Below are 16,667 nucleotides of genomic sequence, written 5' to 3' on the forward strand. Positions count from 1 at the left end.
TTCCAGGGGTGCCTGGGTGGCTCAGTTGGTTAAGCGTCCGACTTCAGCTCAGGTCATGATCTCATGGTTGTGGGTTCGAGCCCCACGTCGGGCTCTGTGCCGACAGCTCAGAGCCTGGAGCCTGCTTCGCATTCTGTGTCTCCCTCTCTCTCTGCCCCTCCCCTGCTTGTGCTCTGTCTCTTTTTCTCTCTCAAAAATAAGTGAACATTAAAAATAAATTTTGATAGGAGTTTCATATTAAGGGCATTTTTTAGGTAGCTAAAGCAACTCTGAGAAATGAGTTACGTCATTAATGCTGAAAGAAAAACGAAGCAAACCCTGAAGTTAGGGCACGTTGCAGGCATGAAAGAAATTTCCATGGCCCAATGAGGGTGAGGAGGGAATGAACAACTATGTATTGAGCAGCTACCACATGCTGAATGGGTGACAGGCATCCTCTTGTTTGACCTTCATGATGTTGCTAAGATGAGATGATTTCTCCCCTCCCTGGAGACTGAATGACCTCAATATCAAAGGTTATATTGCCAGCATACGGCAGGCTTGCGATCCAAAGCTAGTTCCAATCCAGTTGTCTGGCTCCAAAGACCCTTGCCCTTTCAGATACCGCATGGCCCTTCAGGGTGGCATCAGCAGGCCCTGGGCCTGACTTTCTCATTCCTTCTCTGTACAGAGACTTCACATGTTTGCACAATAAATACTTCACTCACCTGGATCATTCTGATGCAAAATCTAACCTCAAAGGGTGGGTCCTCATGGTGCTTCTGCTTCACTTTCCTTTACTCAAATGTCAAGGCAGTCTTTGAACAAGCAGATTAGCCACTGATTGCTAGATAGCAGAGAATAAGTAGAGCGAGAAAGGCTTCTGGTAGTCCGGCTTCTCTGGACTTGGCCCTCATAGAAAGTTTGCATCAGAGGGCACAGCATTCATTTTACTGAACAGTAGTTTAAAGTGCCCGTCTAGGGGTGCCTGGGTGGCTCAGTTGGTCAAGTGTCCAACGTTGGCTCAGGTCATGATCTCACAGTTCATGAGTTCGAGTCCCACGTTGGGTCCTGTGCTGACAGCTCGGAGCCTGGAGCCTCCTTTGGATTCTGTGTCTCCCTCTCTCTCTGCCCCTCCCCCAGTCACGCCCTGTCTCTCTCTGTCACTCAAAAATGAATAAACGTGAAAAAAAAAAAGTGCCCATCTACAGCACCCCATAGAAAGTGCCTACTTATACAGCCAGCTGCTCGGCGGTAGAGGAGGTCTAGCTGCCTAAGAAATGTATAAATAGTCCACCTGCTCAGACAGGAGACAACCCACTTTCCTGCAAGTACCCTAGAGGGCTGCATTCTAACGTGCAGAGCCCAAAAGACAGTATCACTGAGCAGCAAGAAGGAACATTGGAACTGCCAGTTCTCTATGTCTTTTTAATCTCACCCTTTAAAATTTTGAGTTTCATGTAATAGGTTTATATGTACTTAATACATGGGTATTATAATACATGCATAGATTTTGTTAGTAGATGTAAGCTGGAAAAACATGCTTGAAAATTGCCAACATAGGTGCAAAACCAAAAAATGTTGGGGCCTCTCTGCCTAGAGGAAGGTGAGTATCAGAGGAGGTGGTGACAAAAGCTTGCCCCTGGATTCCTAAGATCCAAAAAATAAACTCAAATTGCCTGGGTCACGGTGCAGGGAGAGGTGAACCTGCCAGAAGCAAGGTACAATTGGACGTCTCCCTGCTTTTCTTTTTCCCACTGAGGATGATACCCTGTGAAACTGCCTGAGAAGCAGGTGGATCGTGAGTCACAGAACTGCCCTTTTGTTACCTGAGTAGCCCTGGGCTGTGGCCCCCAGGACCCTGAGAGAGACCAGCCCTCCTTCCCAAGCAATAAATTTTGCTGGTCAAAGGAGCAAATAATAAAAGACATTTAAAAAGTTCAACATCACTTGTCCTACAAGAAATGTGCATTAAAACTAGTAAGAATACCCTGTTCTTCAACCATCAACTACATAGATTTCAACAAATCAGTAGTCGGCCAGGGTGCAGAAACAGGGAATCCCATGCACGCCCGGTGGGTACGTAAATGGGCAAAAACATTCTGTTGGCAATTTGAAAATACTGACCAAGAGTTTGAAAAATACATAGATCTCCCTAACCATCAATTTCTCCTCTAGGCACTTTTTGAAGAAAATAATCAACTTTGTATAAATAAAGGTTTAAATACATAAAAGCTTATTTTTTTTTCTCCACTTTTTAATTCTACACACACTGGTATCTTTTTTGAGGCAGACTCTGTGCTAGATGCTGTCACACAACAAAAAAATAAAATAGGGCTCTGCTTTCCTAAAGATCATTAATGATCATTACAGTGTTATTTATAATAGGCAAAAATCAGAAACTGACAAAATGACCAAAATCAGTGTTGTTTGTTGTTTTGCAATTATGAATTCCTGTGCAACCATTAGAAACTATATCATAGAAGACACTATACAGTGTTCACATCAGGTGGTTTGGGGAAAAAAACAGTTATCAAAACTGTGTGTACATTGTATGTCTCATCATGGCCTTGAGTGCCCAGAGAAGGGTCACAGTTTAGCCTAGCATTTGAGACAGAGGTAATTTAGAATGAACAGACTTCTTTTTAGTGAGAAACAAAATAGAACAACAAAGCATTGGGAAATATGCCCATCATTTTTCCTATTTCATGAATGTTTTCTGAGGATGATTCAAGGAGAAACTAGCAAAGCAGGTAACAATGGCATTATGGAAGATTCTCAGAGGCAGTAAGACTATGTGAGGAACTACTGCCCAACTAAAAATAAGTATCTCATCCAATATTAAAAAGAATCTCCAGCAAAATCAATAAAAAGTCCCTAAGAGAAATGGGCTTGCTCAGACATTGTTGGTACAAGGGCACCTTTATTACAAGCTTTTGAGAAGGCACTTAGCAGTATCTATCAAAACTCTTAATGTCACTGCCATAACCTAGCAATTTTATCTATAGGGATATACCTATAGGAGTATTTATACCTGCATGAAAAAAATTTAATATGGAAATGGAAATTAACCAGCACATGTATAATGGGAGTCCACAAGGAGAGAAAAAAGAAGCAGCAAGAATACTTGAAATAATGGCTCACATTTCCTAAATTTGATGGAAAAGATTAATCTGCACATCCTAGAAACTCAACAGACTCTAAGTGGGATCAACCCAAAGAGATCCACACAGAAATACATCATAGACAAACTCTCTAAAGCCAAAGATGAGAGAATCTTGAAAACAGCAAGAGAGAAATGACACATTATGTACAAGTGACCCTTCGTGAATTAACAACAGACTTGCTCGCCTGAAACTGGAGGCTGGTAGTCCATGGGATGACCTATTCAAAGTGCTGAAACAAAAACAACAGAATTGTACATCCAGCAAACTACCCTTCAAAAATGTACTACTGGAAGACATTCAAATACACAAATATAAACAGAATCCTGAGAAAATTTGTCACTAGTAGACCTGCCCTGCAAGAAACGGTCCAGAGAGTCCTGAGGGCTATACGCAATGACCCTGGACAGTAACTGAATCCACATGATGAGATAAAGATCTCACCCTTGACCATACTGAGTACTAGAAATATGGAGAAAAAGGCCAGACATAACAAATTTCTGGTTACCTTATCACCTTCTTACTCGTCAAGCTTTACACACTGATTTTTAAATGCGATATCCAATAAATACCCAGTTATATTGAATCAGCCTGAAGTTCCATTTGGAGAGCTGATGACCCATACTTCTTTTGACTTGGTGGCAATTGGAGCTTGGAGCTAACCGCTCCCTTTTGTATGACTTAGCACAACCTAAGAAGTAACACCAGCAATAATAACATCATCATGTTACAATGAAAGTCTAATTGGGAGTATGAACAGAAGTGCTAGTGGCCAAGGTTCCTATCTACTAGTTATGTCTTATTGGAAAACCTGACCCAAGAATCTGACAGTCAAAGAGGATTATCTTTCATTTTGCCATTATTTGTTCACAGTTATGCCATATGGCTCATATAACCAGAAGAAACTTGGCATCCACATCCAACTAGAATGACCGTCAATTTTCAAAACATCCTATTTTCTCTTTGCCAAGAACAAAGTGACAACTGATCTCAACGTGGAAGCACTCATCATGTAAAACAAATGACTTGAGCAGGGAGTATTTTTTAAGAAGATAGGGTTGGAAGAGCATTTTGATGTCAACAGATATCTCAAACTGTGTTCTAACAATATAATTCATAATTTTTGTGTTTGTCTCTGAATTTTCCCTTCAATTTAACAAATACTTTTTGAGCACCTGCTGTATAAAATAGAATGAGCCAAACACTAAAAGGCTACCAAGCTATATTGGTCAGGAAATGGCTCTAGCTCTGTAAGAAAGAAAACATCAGATTTCAGTGGCTTAACCTAATGGAAGTTAATTTCACGCTCACTTAAGAGCTCAATGATGCTGTCCTAGGTCAGCAGGCAACTTTCTTCCACCTGGTGATTCAGGGATTTGGGCTCCTTCTGTCTTGAGCTCCTGCCATCCCCTAGCACATCAGAATCTTTGCTTCAAATTGCCTAAGAGGTAGGAGAGTAAAGAAAGAATGCACACTTCTTAAAACACCCAGCCCACAGGCGACACCTGTCATTTCCACTGGCATTCAACTGGTAAGAACAAGTCACTTGGGCAGACCTGTATGTAGGATATTGGCCAATATGGTCCCTGGCTGGATAGTCACTTCCTTGCAACAACTTTATACTCAGGAAGGAGGGGAGAGTTCTGTTATTCCTATTGTGTAAGATATAGTTTCTATCTTCAAAGAACCTTTGTCAGAGTAGAGAAAAAAAGTCCACTGGAGAGAAATGTCATGCAGGAGGTGGCATTTGGGATGATCTTCGATTGACAGACCTGCCAGACCGTGTTGGTAAGAGGGGCATTCTGGATGGTGTGATTGTCACTAACAAAGCATGGAGGTGAGGAGGGAATGTTGGGTAACTACTTTTCCTGGAACATAGATTTGCATAGGGGAGAGATCAAGCTTAAAAGTTTTGTTAGGTCACGGTTATGTAAGGTCCTGAATGTTGGGATAAAGAGTTGGAATTCTATGCTTCCTTTATCATGATTATCATGCATTTTTAACACAAAGTTTCCAAAACAATGATAGCATTAATCACCAACAAGTAACAGTCACAGACCAGACAATACATTCACTGTGAAAGAATTTCATTTTTCAAATGGTAACACTAATGACAGCATCATATTACATTCACAGGCTGTAAAAGATTTCAGAAGTTTGCATCTGTTCCCATGTGTCTTGCTATTTGCAAAATACAATCCAAACATTTCCATTTCACCCTTGCTCCTTCACCCAGGATTATCTCACATAGTTATCTAGAGACGCTGAGGGTAGCTTTACAGGCTGGCATCACAAATCAGCAGGCACCTCCCCTCGGGTGGGGCAGAAGACCTTTCCAGGGCTGTGAGGTCTGAATACTGTTGACACAAAACGAACAAACATTTTTAGAATCTCTAAAAAGTAAGAAAGTCTTATTTGAGCCCAAGTTAGGACAGCTGCCCAGGAAACATCCTCTTTACAGGGAAGCAAGTGCTCCGGAGAATGGACAGTATTAACAGAACTCTATGCTTTTTACATCTTATGAAAACTCAAAAGATTATAGATGAACATATAAGCAGGAATCACAAGTTCTAACAGCAAGGAATGCGGGGAGTGGGAGAGCATCGGTCGATATTGTAAGGACAGGATGGTTTTCCTCTAGGGCACTCGCTGACAAAGCAAATGTGCAATATATGCTTGGTGGGCCATAAATCAGGCTTTTGGTATAAAGTTTATGTACATTCATGCTGACTTAGAAACCTAAATTGGCTTTCCTTATATGTCAGGTCTGTAGAGAGTTTTTCTCTCGTCAGTACCAACCCCAGTCACTACATGCTCCATAAATGGGATTTCCCTTCATCTTCAACAGGCATTGTAGTTACAATGTCAGGATCAACACTGACACATAAATCATACCGGAAATTTAACCGGTAGAGATATTTTGTCTAAAAACATTCAGATGCAAAGGGACAGGAGGGGCACATCCAACGACGTTGGGGAGCTTCAGGAAAGCAGTAACTGGACCAGAAACTGAAGTTTTTCTATAGGCTTAAATTTAGGTTTCTAACTGTAGTGTCGTGTGAATCGTGACTTTGCTGTATATATATATCCCTGTGGCTTTAAAGTTGTCAGTGGCTTTAAAATATACACAAATGGGCCGTTTAAGAAATTCTGATTGCAGGTGGGCTCTGTCTTCATTGTGCTCACGTATCTTCCCTTTTTGGAATGAGGTAGAGAAAAAGAGGCAGACAGACAGACTACGGAGACATGCAGACTTCATCTTCTATAGCATTTGTTCTTGAAGCTCTTTGACCTATGTTGTTACCTGGTACCTATTTTGTTGACTTTCATTTAATGTAATGTGATTATTGCAAAACTTTTTTTTTTAATGTTTTATTTATTTTTGAGAGAGAGGGAGACAGAGCATGAGCACGGGAGGGGCAGAGAGAGAGGGAGACAGAATCCACGAAGCAGGTTCCAGGCTCTGAGCTGTCAGCACAGAGCCCGACGGGGGGCTTGAGCCTGTGAACCACGAGATGGTGATCTGAGCCAAGGTCGGACACCCAACCGACTGAGCCACCCAGGCGCCCCTGCCAAACTGTTTTTAAGCCATTGTTACTTTGGTTGAAAATAGTCTAAATAGGGGCACCTGGGTGGCTCAGTCAATTGAGCCTCGGACTCCAGCTGAGATCCTGATCTCACGATTTGTGAGTTTGAGCCCCACATCGGGCTCCTTGCTGTCAGCACAGAGCCTGCTTCAGATCCTCTGTCCTTGCCCCCTCTGCCCTTCCCCTGCTTGTACTCTCTCTCAAAAATAAATAAACATTAAAAACATAGCCTAAATAGGCATGATAGAAGCTACAGTTTAGTTATACAGACCTCTTAATATTATATGCTTAACCTTATTTGCCTCATAAAATGAGACAATTAAAAGCAATAATTTTCACAACAATCAATATGTTAATGAGTTCACATTCATAACCATTTTTCCCATCATAAAATAAGCAAAAGATTTTTTAAAATATCTGAAGTTGGTGAGGACATTGTGAGATGAACACACTCATTCACTGATGCTATTGATTTAAATATGCGCAAACTTTCTGGAAAGCAATTTGGCAAAATGTATCAAGGGTTTAAAATGTCTATTCGGGGGTGCCTGAGTGGCTTAGCTGGTTGAGCATCCAACTTGATTTTGGCTCAGGTCATGATTCCAGGGTCATGGAATCTCTCTGTCTCTCTCTCCCTCTGCCCCTCTTCCCCACTCATGCACACTCTCTCTCTAAAATAAATAAATACATACATACATACATACATACATCTATTCCATTTGTCTCAATTATACACACACACAGAGCAGAAAACATTCTCCATGGTGTGTGTGGGGGGGGGGGGGTTGGGGGGGGGAAATTAATGATGGTTATCCCTTGATGATGGGATAATAGGTAGTTTTTACTTTGGAATTATATTTAAAAATTTTATCCCCACTGAGAAAGTATTATTTTTATGATTATGGTAAAAATTCTTTCCATCATTTAAGAATATTTATAAAGAATTTTAATAAAATAAATATATTCAGTGAGAACAATACCATATTTTATAAAGAATATAATATCAACTTACTATATTTGTACATGTGTATACATACAAATATATAGTCATTTGTCTAACAGATACATCTATTTTCTAAGGCTGAAAACGAGGTACCAATGAGCTAAGTCTAAAGTCATGTTTATCAATAAGTGTTAGGGTTGTTGGAATATGAATTATGGATTTAAAATCTTTCTCATTTAAATTTCGGTTTCTCAGCACTGAGCTTGTACTACTTTTAAATTCAGAAAAGAACGCTTAAAAATCAAATAGAAAAATCTCTGAAGAGCATGATTATATCATTTTATTCACTGTAGTCAGGTCAGCTTCCTCATTTGTAAATTGAGGGGATTAGACTTGATGTTCTCTAAGGTATCTCTCAGGCTTAAAAGACTCTAAGGCTGTGAACCGTATAGCACATACCTAATAAATGATTATCAAAACAACGACCATGTCTATTGTAAATCTAAAACAACTCTGACCTTGAGGTTCACAATATAACAAAGAGAGCATGGCCTTAGCATTAAAAGTAACTTGGCTAGCATCCTGGCCGGGTGTCACTTCCCTCATTAGAAAAATGAGGGTAATAACTCTTCTGTCAAAGGATTGGAAAGGGGTTGAAAAGTGGCAACAAGTCTGAAGGCCTTTGCATGCTGGCTGCCTTGGAGTAGATGCTTCCTAAATGATACTTTACACAGTAATCCAAGACCTGGTCGTCTATCTGCCAGACCGCACTGGACCGTCATCAGTTTGTAGTCCCTGGATCTAAACTCCCATTTTGGACCCTGCATCAGAAGCAGAGGGTAAGCTTTGTGAGGGCTGAGCCATTTCAGCTTTGGGAAGTTGAGACAGCGGTTCGGGTGGGACCCGAATATGGCAGGCCATGTCACTGGGTCTCTGGAGTTCTCTTGTCCTGTGGGAAGAGAAGTGGGCAGCACAGGGAGTCAAAGCACAGAGGAGAAGCCTGGTTATGTGTTTGCCTCCGTGCTGGCTTGCTCACCTGCCTGCCAGACCTTCTTCCTTCTCCCCTCCCTTCCTTCAGAAAATATTGCCACTACGTGGCAGTCTCCATGGTTGGCATCAGAGTTTGAATATTAAATAAGATACCGACTCTGACCTTAGGTAGCTTATTGTCTGGTAGGAGAGACAGATAATAAAAACCGCAGACCCACCTCATCAGCCCTGCACACAGGGTAAATTGATGGTCCAGAAGTGAGAAAACACAGTGGTTGGAGGGAATAGTGCGCTTCAGGACGTGGTGAGAGAAGTCCTACCCAGGACAATTCCCTCAAGGTAATTTTTCTTTCTGGCAGGGATAGATTTTGCTCCAGTAGTCAAGATGTGTTTGAGGTAGGGAGGGGAGCACCCTGTCAGGAACAACATGTGAAAAGATCAAAACACAGCTCCTCCATTAGAAGACCTCATGAAAATGAGCTCCCCACAGAGAAGCATATGAGGTACAGAGAGAAGGGAAATGAGGCTTGCAACCAGATCATGGGGGATGTAGACCAGGCTTAAGAATTAGGAATGACAACTCAACAACAAGAAAACAAAAAACCCGATTAAAGAATGGACAAGGGCCTTGAATAGACATTTCTCCAAAGAAAACATATGAATGGGCAACAAACATGAAAAGATGCTCCATTTCAAAAGTCACCAGGGGGTGACAATTAGTGAGGATAATAGAAGTGTTGATGAGGATGTGGAAAACTTAAAACCTTTGTGCACTGTTGGCAGGAATGTAAAATAGAATAGCCACCATGGAAAACAGTATGGCAATTCCTCAAAAAATCAAAAAATGGAATTACCATATGATCCAGCAATCCCACTTCTTGGTATTTATCCACAAGAATTGAGAGCAGAATCTTGGAGAAGTATTGATACCCCTACACTCACAGCAGCATTGGTCACCATAGCCAAGAGGTAGGAACAACCCAAATGTCCGTCCATGGGTGAATGGCTAAGCAACATGTGGCAAACATGTACAATGGAATATTATTCAGCCTTAAAGAGGAAGGAAATTCTGACACAGGCTACCACATGGATGAATGTTGAGGACACTGTGCTAAGTAGAATATACTAGTAACAAGAGCACAGATACCGCATGACCCCATTTATGTGAGATATCTAAAGTTGTCAGGCTCATAGAAATAGAATGGTGGTTGCCAGGGACTATGGGGAGACAGAAGGAGGGAGTTATTGTTTCATGGGTACAGTTTCGATTTTGCAAGGTGAAAAAGTTCTAGAGATCTATCATCACACAACAATGTGAATATAGTTAACACTTAAGTATTGTACACCGAAAAATGACTAAGATGGCAAAGTTCGTGTTATGTGTTTTTTACCACAATAAAAAAGAGAGAATTGGAAACAGTCTCTTGAAGGCAGTGGACCATTCCCTGGAGCATTTTAAAGCTGGGAGACACATGGCCACACTTGCATTTTCCATAGTAGCCTCTGGGGAAAGCGTTTTCCAGATCAGTGATAGAACAGACTGGAGCCTGGGGAGACCAGCTGGAGGGACTTTGAGGGTCCAGACGTGGGCTGATGAGAGTGTGACAAGCTCAGAAAGAAACAGGAAGGAGATGTGGCAGTACGAAGGAATGCAGGTATGGCTGGGAATACTATCATTATTCCGCCTGCGCAATTCTGGGCATTGTCCAACTTGGTGTGTTAGTATATTGCCCAAAGAGATCGTGAGGACTTCCTGTCAGGAATCACGTTAACTGCTTGTGGTGGTTGTTCTCTATGATTCTGAGACAGGGTCCTCTCCCCACTATAATTCCCTCTCTTCCTTTTTTCTCTTTTTTCTGTTTTGTTTTTTTTTTTTTAACAGTAGCACCGATTCCCTAGTACATCATCTTTCATATTCAAAGTTGCAACTCTCCTAAAGCCAGCTAAAGAGAGTCTTAATTCAGGAAATATCTCTAGAAATTCGGTAACTTTCCATTTATTTCTCTTCTATCTGATTCTAGGGAATTTTCCAGTGATTATATCATCCTCCAGAAATGCATCCTGGGTGAAAGCTTTTTGAATCTCCACATTTGAGAAAAACCATTGTAGTGAATGTTTCCCTTCATACCAATGCATTAACATGTGATTTCTGAACCTGGGTGTGTCCCAGTCAGTGGGCGTCTTGAAGGATGAGGCCACCCTCAAAGTCAGGTGCTGGGGGTCAGGATACTTTCCAGTGAGGGACTCTGTCAGGCATACCATGTTCTCAGCACAATTCATATTTTGCCTCAACAAAATAGCATAGTTCTTTATGTTGTTGGCTTTTGGAATTACTTATGAAATGTGGACATCACTGAATACCAAAGGCCAAGAATAATTTCTTCTAAATTAATCATGAGTGACCTTGGTAAAATAACATTGCTTGTTAAAATCATATTTAATATTACAATTTACAAATTATCAAATTTCTTGTTTTTGTCCTTTGATATTTCATTTATTTCTTCCAAGCTTAGGTAAATTACAGTTCCTCTAAAGACATCATAACTACTAGTTTCTGTTTTCTGCTACTTTGCTATGACTTGATTTATATGTTTAACTGTCAAATCTATCTAAAGTGGGTTTTTTGGTGTAATGTAAATTAAATCATTTTTCAATATTGCTAGCACCAAGAAGTAAATCCAAAGGGAGTTTTCCTTCTCTAGAAAGCAGATCATTTGCATGTTTTGTAAAATGCTTAGCACAGTATAAATTTAACCCATGGGGAAAAAATGTTTTCACTCCACATCTCCCTTGGAAAATATTTGAAGTACAGCAGTCATATACCTAATTTTCTTTGAAGGAAATTTTGGATAGAATCCAGGAAAACTACCCTTTGTAAAACAGATGAATGTTTCATCTGAAAACTTGGTCCACTTAAAAAAATTAACTGCCAAGCATGTTTAAGTGTCTGTGTTAGTTACTGTGGTACAAATTATATTCAATAGAAGTTTCATGCTGAGAAAAACCATGAAGTACAGAAGATGAATGCCTTCACTGTGATTATTCTCTTCAGGAGCTAGAAAATAACTACTTAGAAAGATTATGCATGAGGGTAATTGCCGTTTAATGGAGAAAAACTGAGGAAAATAATTATAAGAGTGCAGAAGATATTTCTTAACCATCTGTCATTTAAAAATAAGAAGAAGAAAAAAAGAAAACAGTACACTTTCCAGAAAGACTTGGATGTGATGCCAAAAGGCAATACTGTGATGCTACACACACAAAAGGACTTCCTGCGAAGAATTCTGGGATTAACTACATGTAGATGACTTCTAGAGCCATTGCCAATATGTGTTTTACTATTGCAGTCAGTCACCTTTATTTGGCATTTCTACGTAGCCAAGGTGGGAGAACACATGCAACTAAGATGTCAGTAATTGGAAGGAGATGCCAATAGAAAGACATTTCCTCCTACCGGGAAAATAAAAGTAGGGCCAATGGAGAAAGGCAACCTTTGAATTTCTTATTTTGTTTAATGCGTTGGAGAAATTTTCGTAACCTAATAAAGGTCTATATTTATGGGGCTAGAAAGGCTTTATTCAGATAATATTTTATTGATGTTCTCTTCTGTTGAAGCTGGGATTCTTAAGTATATTCTTAAGATATTAGCCCCTGCCACATGCCTGTAAGTTCTTCTCCCCTGCCTCAGAGGAGCTGACGCTCTGGGGGCAGAGGAAGGAGCGATTCCGTGAATTATTCAGCATGACTGGTTTGCTGTTGTTCAATAATATAGGATTTAATAACCAGACAAGACAACAATACAAGAGATGTTGTGAGGCAGTATGTGATTAAGGGTGCAGCTGGAAGTAATCTCTCTCTCTCCTCTGAATTTCCAGAGCACTTTATCTATGCCTCTTATGGCACTTGCCCTTTTCTCACTGATATTACTGTTACTTTCTTTTGCCCATACTGGAGAGTGAACAACTGGAGGGCAAGCTCCAGGTCTGACTCATCTCTGATCCCCCTGACAGAGCCTACACCTGCCTAGTGTTGCTGCAAGTAGACATTTGTTATTTGAATCAAACAAGGAACACAGAGAATAAGTTATGAGCGTGAAGGGGATGAAGTGAGATGCGTGGGTTTGTGTGAAGATTCTCATGTCGGACAAAAATAGATTTAAAACAATAAATGCTGGAAGCAAACATTGTTTTTAACCTCTGTAGCATCCATTCATCCTTTTCGTGTTGAGAACACATTGATTTTCTTCTGAGGAACCACAGCTCTGCTATTGTATGTCCTTGGTTGGACTGTGATCAAGGGGGCCTACCCTTCCTTGGCCTGGATAATCACACTCTCATGGAGATAGAACTCAGACAGAACAAGGACAAAAATTGCCAGTGACTCATCCCAGTGGTAACCTATCCACTAGGATAATGGAGATTGGCCATTCGGCTGCCATTTCTTGGCAGATTAAAGATGGCCACTCATTCTATATCAGCCTTCTCATCAGGAGGCAGAGTCTATGTTCCCTTCCTTCAATCTGGGCAATATGTCCCTTCCCTGATAGGATAAATGGAAGTGACCATGTCAGTTTCAGTGCCTAGGTCTTCACAGATTGGCAGCTTCTGCTTCTTGTCTCTTGGAAGGTGCACTCTTGGAGCTCTGAACCACCATTTAAGTCCAGCTACCTGGAGGCCGCCATGCTGTGAGGAAGCTGAAGCTAACCACCTGGAGAGATCCTGTGGAGAAACATGCCCAAACAGCACCCAGCTCTCCTAGCCATCCTGGCCCAAGTGACTAACCTGTGAGTGAAGAATCCTTCCCATGACTCTACTCTCAGAAGCCATATGACTATAACTGCATGAGTGACCCCAAGAAGAACTCCCCAGATGAGTCCATCAAACCCCAAACCATGAGAGATAACAATAAATTGTTGCTTTAATCCACTAAGTTTTGAGGTGATTTGTTACACAGCAAGATAACTAGAACACATCTAGACCCTGCTTTTCAGAATACTGTTGTTCAACTTTCCCTCAAATGCTTCAAAAGAGTCGTCTTCTCCTCTGTTAGAATTATAGTACTGCCTTGTGTTCCTGTAACACGGTCTGATGTTCATAAGCATGCTGATGTGCATCATCTCATCTGTTCTGTACCTCAATTTCTTACCAAATGAGGCTACAAGGTACTTTCATCATAGGGTAGATATGAGGACAAAATGAATACCTGTAAAGCACTTCAAACATTGTCTAGGACGTGGAGCACCTGGGAGGCTCAGTCAGCTGAGCATCCGACTCTTGATTTCAGCTCAGGTCATGATCCCAGGGTCTTGGGATTGAGCCCTGGATCGGGCTCCATGCTGAGCGTGGAGCCCGCTTAAGATTCTCTCTCACCAGGGGCACCTGGGTGGCTCAGTCAGTTAAACATTTGACTTTGGTTAAGCGTTCTGACAGTTCGCGAGTTCGAGCCCCATGTTGGGCTCTGTGCTGACAGGTCAGAGCCTGGAGCCTGCTTCGGATTCTGTGTCTCCCTCCCCCGCTCACTCCCTGTCTCTCTCTCTCTCAAAAATAAACTAACATTAAAAAAAATTTTTAAGTCTCTCTCTCTCTCTCTCCACACACACACCCCTCTGCCCCTCTCCTCTGCTTGTGCACTCTGTCTCTAAAATTTAAAAAAAAAGGGGGGGGGGGGGGGGGGGCGCCTGGGTGGCTTAGTCGGTAAGAGTCCTACTCTTGATTTCGGCTCAGGTCATGATCTCATGGTTTCACGCATTTGAGCCTTGCGTAGGGCTCTCTGCAGTGTGCAGTCAGTGCGCAGAGCCAACTTGGGATTCTCCCCCCTACCCTTTCCCTCTCGCACTCTGTCTCTCTCAAAGTAAATAAACTTAAAAAAAAAAATGGCCTAGCACAAAGTAAATACTTAATGAATATAGCTTTTGTTATTTTTAAAAAGTACTAATCCATATAATAACCCCATGATTTGCAAGGGACTGTTCAGCTTAAACAGGTCAAGTGAGAAACTGCAAACTGGCCATTCACTATTGGCCTGCTCAGTTGAAACAAATATTTGAATTAGTTTCAGCCATTTACAAACCTGATAGACTATCTAGAATCCTGTTCTTTTGTAAAAAAAAAAAAAAAAAAAAAAAAAAATGGGACAGTCTCTTAGCCTGGGCTAAGGAGCTGGGCCTGCGTTCCTGCAAGGCACCTAGTGGCTCTTGCTGACCAGTGAGTTCCCACTTTCCGTGGGGCCCGTGCTGTCTGCTTCACCATTGCCCCCTCACTCCCTACACTGGTTTGAGTTTGTAACTCAAGGAAGACAGCAAAGACAGGAAAGAAGAAAGGAAGGAAGAGAGGGAGAGAGGAAGGCTGATTTTAGCCACTGGACGTGTTCTTTCGGACTATAGCTACATTGGCAAACATTGTAATAATCAAAACATGCTTTATTTGGTAGGAGGATCAAATACACCTTTATGAAACGAGAACCTATTTCAATCATTAAGACAAAACAAAAGTTTGATTCGGAAAGTGTTTTCATTCAAATGCTTGCAAAATATAATTTCTTGCCTGGGAGATGCCGTCTCTCTTTAGAGAAAACCATGGGGAAAATGTCCAAGAATGTCGCGAAGACAGGCCAAAATATTTTGACTTGAAAAGAAAAGATGCTTTTTGTGGAAAATTTTTGTTTAAATTACTTAGTTCTCTTTTGTAATCTCACTTTTCTGTGTGGTCTCAGTATTACATTTACACCCCCAGAGTTTTTAGAAAAGGAATCTATGTGGAGGGACTCTGTAGTCTTGCAGTAATTAAAATCCTTTTAGGATCCTTTGACTTGCTGCTTTGTTCTAAATTACGGGAACGATTTAACTTTCACATTTCATCACGTGGGAGCCTGTATAGCCTGAGTTTCAAGATTCCCTGTCTTCCACCTGAACACATGTGCAAATCCATCTCCCCTCTCCCATCCCAGTTCAGAAGCAGGGCGATTACGTCCATTGCAAATGGAGGGTTGAGGCCATGGCTGTCACCTGCAGCCAGCTGAGGACCTGAGTCCAAGCCAGGGCCTCAACGTGTTCTACTAACAGGAGAAAACCGTGATCCCGAAGAAGGAGCCTTTGTTTTGCTAAGGTCCTGGTAGGCGCCTCACAAGGGGAGAAAGTCCACAGTTTATATTTAACAATCTGCCAATCAGTCACGACCTGGGAAAAATGCAGGAACATTAAAGCAGCCCATGTAAAGTTTATTATTAAAGTAATATTGGGGCGCCTGGGTGGCGCAGTCGGTTAAGCGTCCGACTTCAGCCAGGTCATGATCTCACGGTCCGTGAGTTCGAGCCCCGAGTCAGGCTCTGGGCTGACGGCTCGGAGCCTGGAGCCTGTTTCCGATTCTGTGTCTCCCTCTCTCTCTGCCCCTCCCCCGTTCATGCTCTGTCTCTGTCTGTCCCAAAAATAAATAAAAACGTTGAAAAAAAAAATGCATTAAAGTAATATCAACACAAAGAACAATAGGAAAATAAGAATAATAGATAAAAGATGACCCATCATCCAAAAAAATAACCAGGTCTAACATTTTGATGTCGTCACTCTTACAAATATTAATAATCATAACAAATGGTTTTGAATTCTGTCTTTTCACTTGACGTGCTGTTGTGAGCGTGTTCTCTGTTATTGCCTAACCTTAGTAGGCAAGATTGTAATGGCTACAAAATATTTCTAGAGGATATGTCATAATTGATGGGATTGTTTTCCTGATATTTGTGTATTTAATTTGTTACTAATTCTTATAAATAACATGGTTCTGAGTATCATTGTACATAAAGATTTTAATATATTTCGGACCATCTCCATGTGCCAGATTTTCAGAAATGGAATTACAGAGTCAAAACACATGGGAAATTTTGTAGCTCTTGTTGCGTATTATTAAATTATTTTCCAAAATGTTTTAACCAAATTAGATTCCCACCTCAAGCGAATGACAGGGAATGTACTATCACCTCCTTACCAACAGTAGGTATCATCAGTTTTTTAAA

General features: G+C 41.2%; 1 long non-coding RNA gene across 1 annotated transcript in view; it reads left to right on the forward strand.

Moving 5' to 3' along the window:
• LOC115521632 overlaps positions 1–13,592 on the forward strand; it is a 28,382-nt gene extending 14,790 nt beyond the window's left edge. The window contains exon 2 of the long non-coding RNA XR_003971123.1: positions 13,289–13,592. This is a non-coding gene — a long non-coding RNA (uncharacterized LOC115521632). The remainder of the gene's footprint in view (positions 1–13,288) is intronic.
• Positions 13,593–16,667: the final 3,075 nt, after the last annotated feature.

Source organism: Lynx canadensis, chromosome C1 (assembly GCF_007474595.2).
Source record: "Lynx canadensis isolate LIC74 chromosome C1, mLynCan4.pri.v2, whole genome shotgun sequence".
Taxonomy (NCBI): Eukaryota; Metazoa; Chordata; class Mammalia; order Carnivora; family Felidae; genus Lynx; species Lynx canadensis.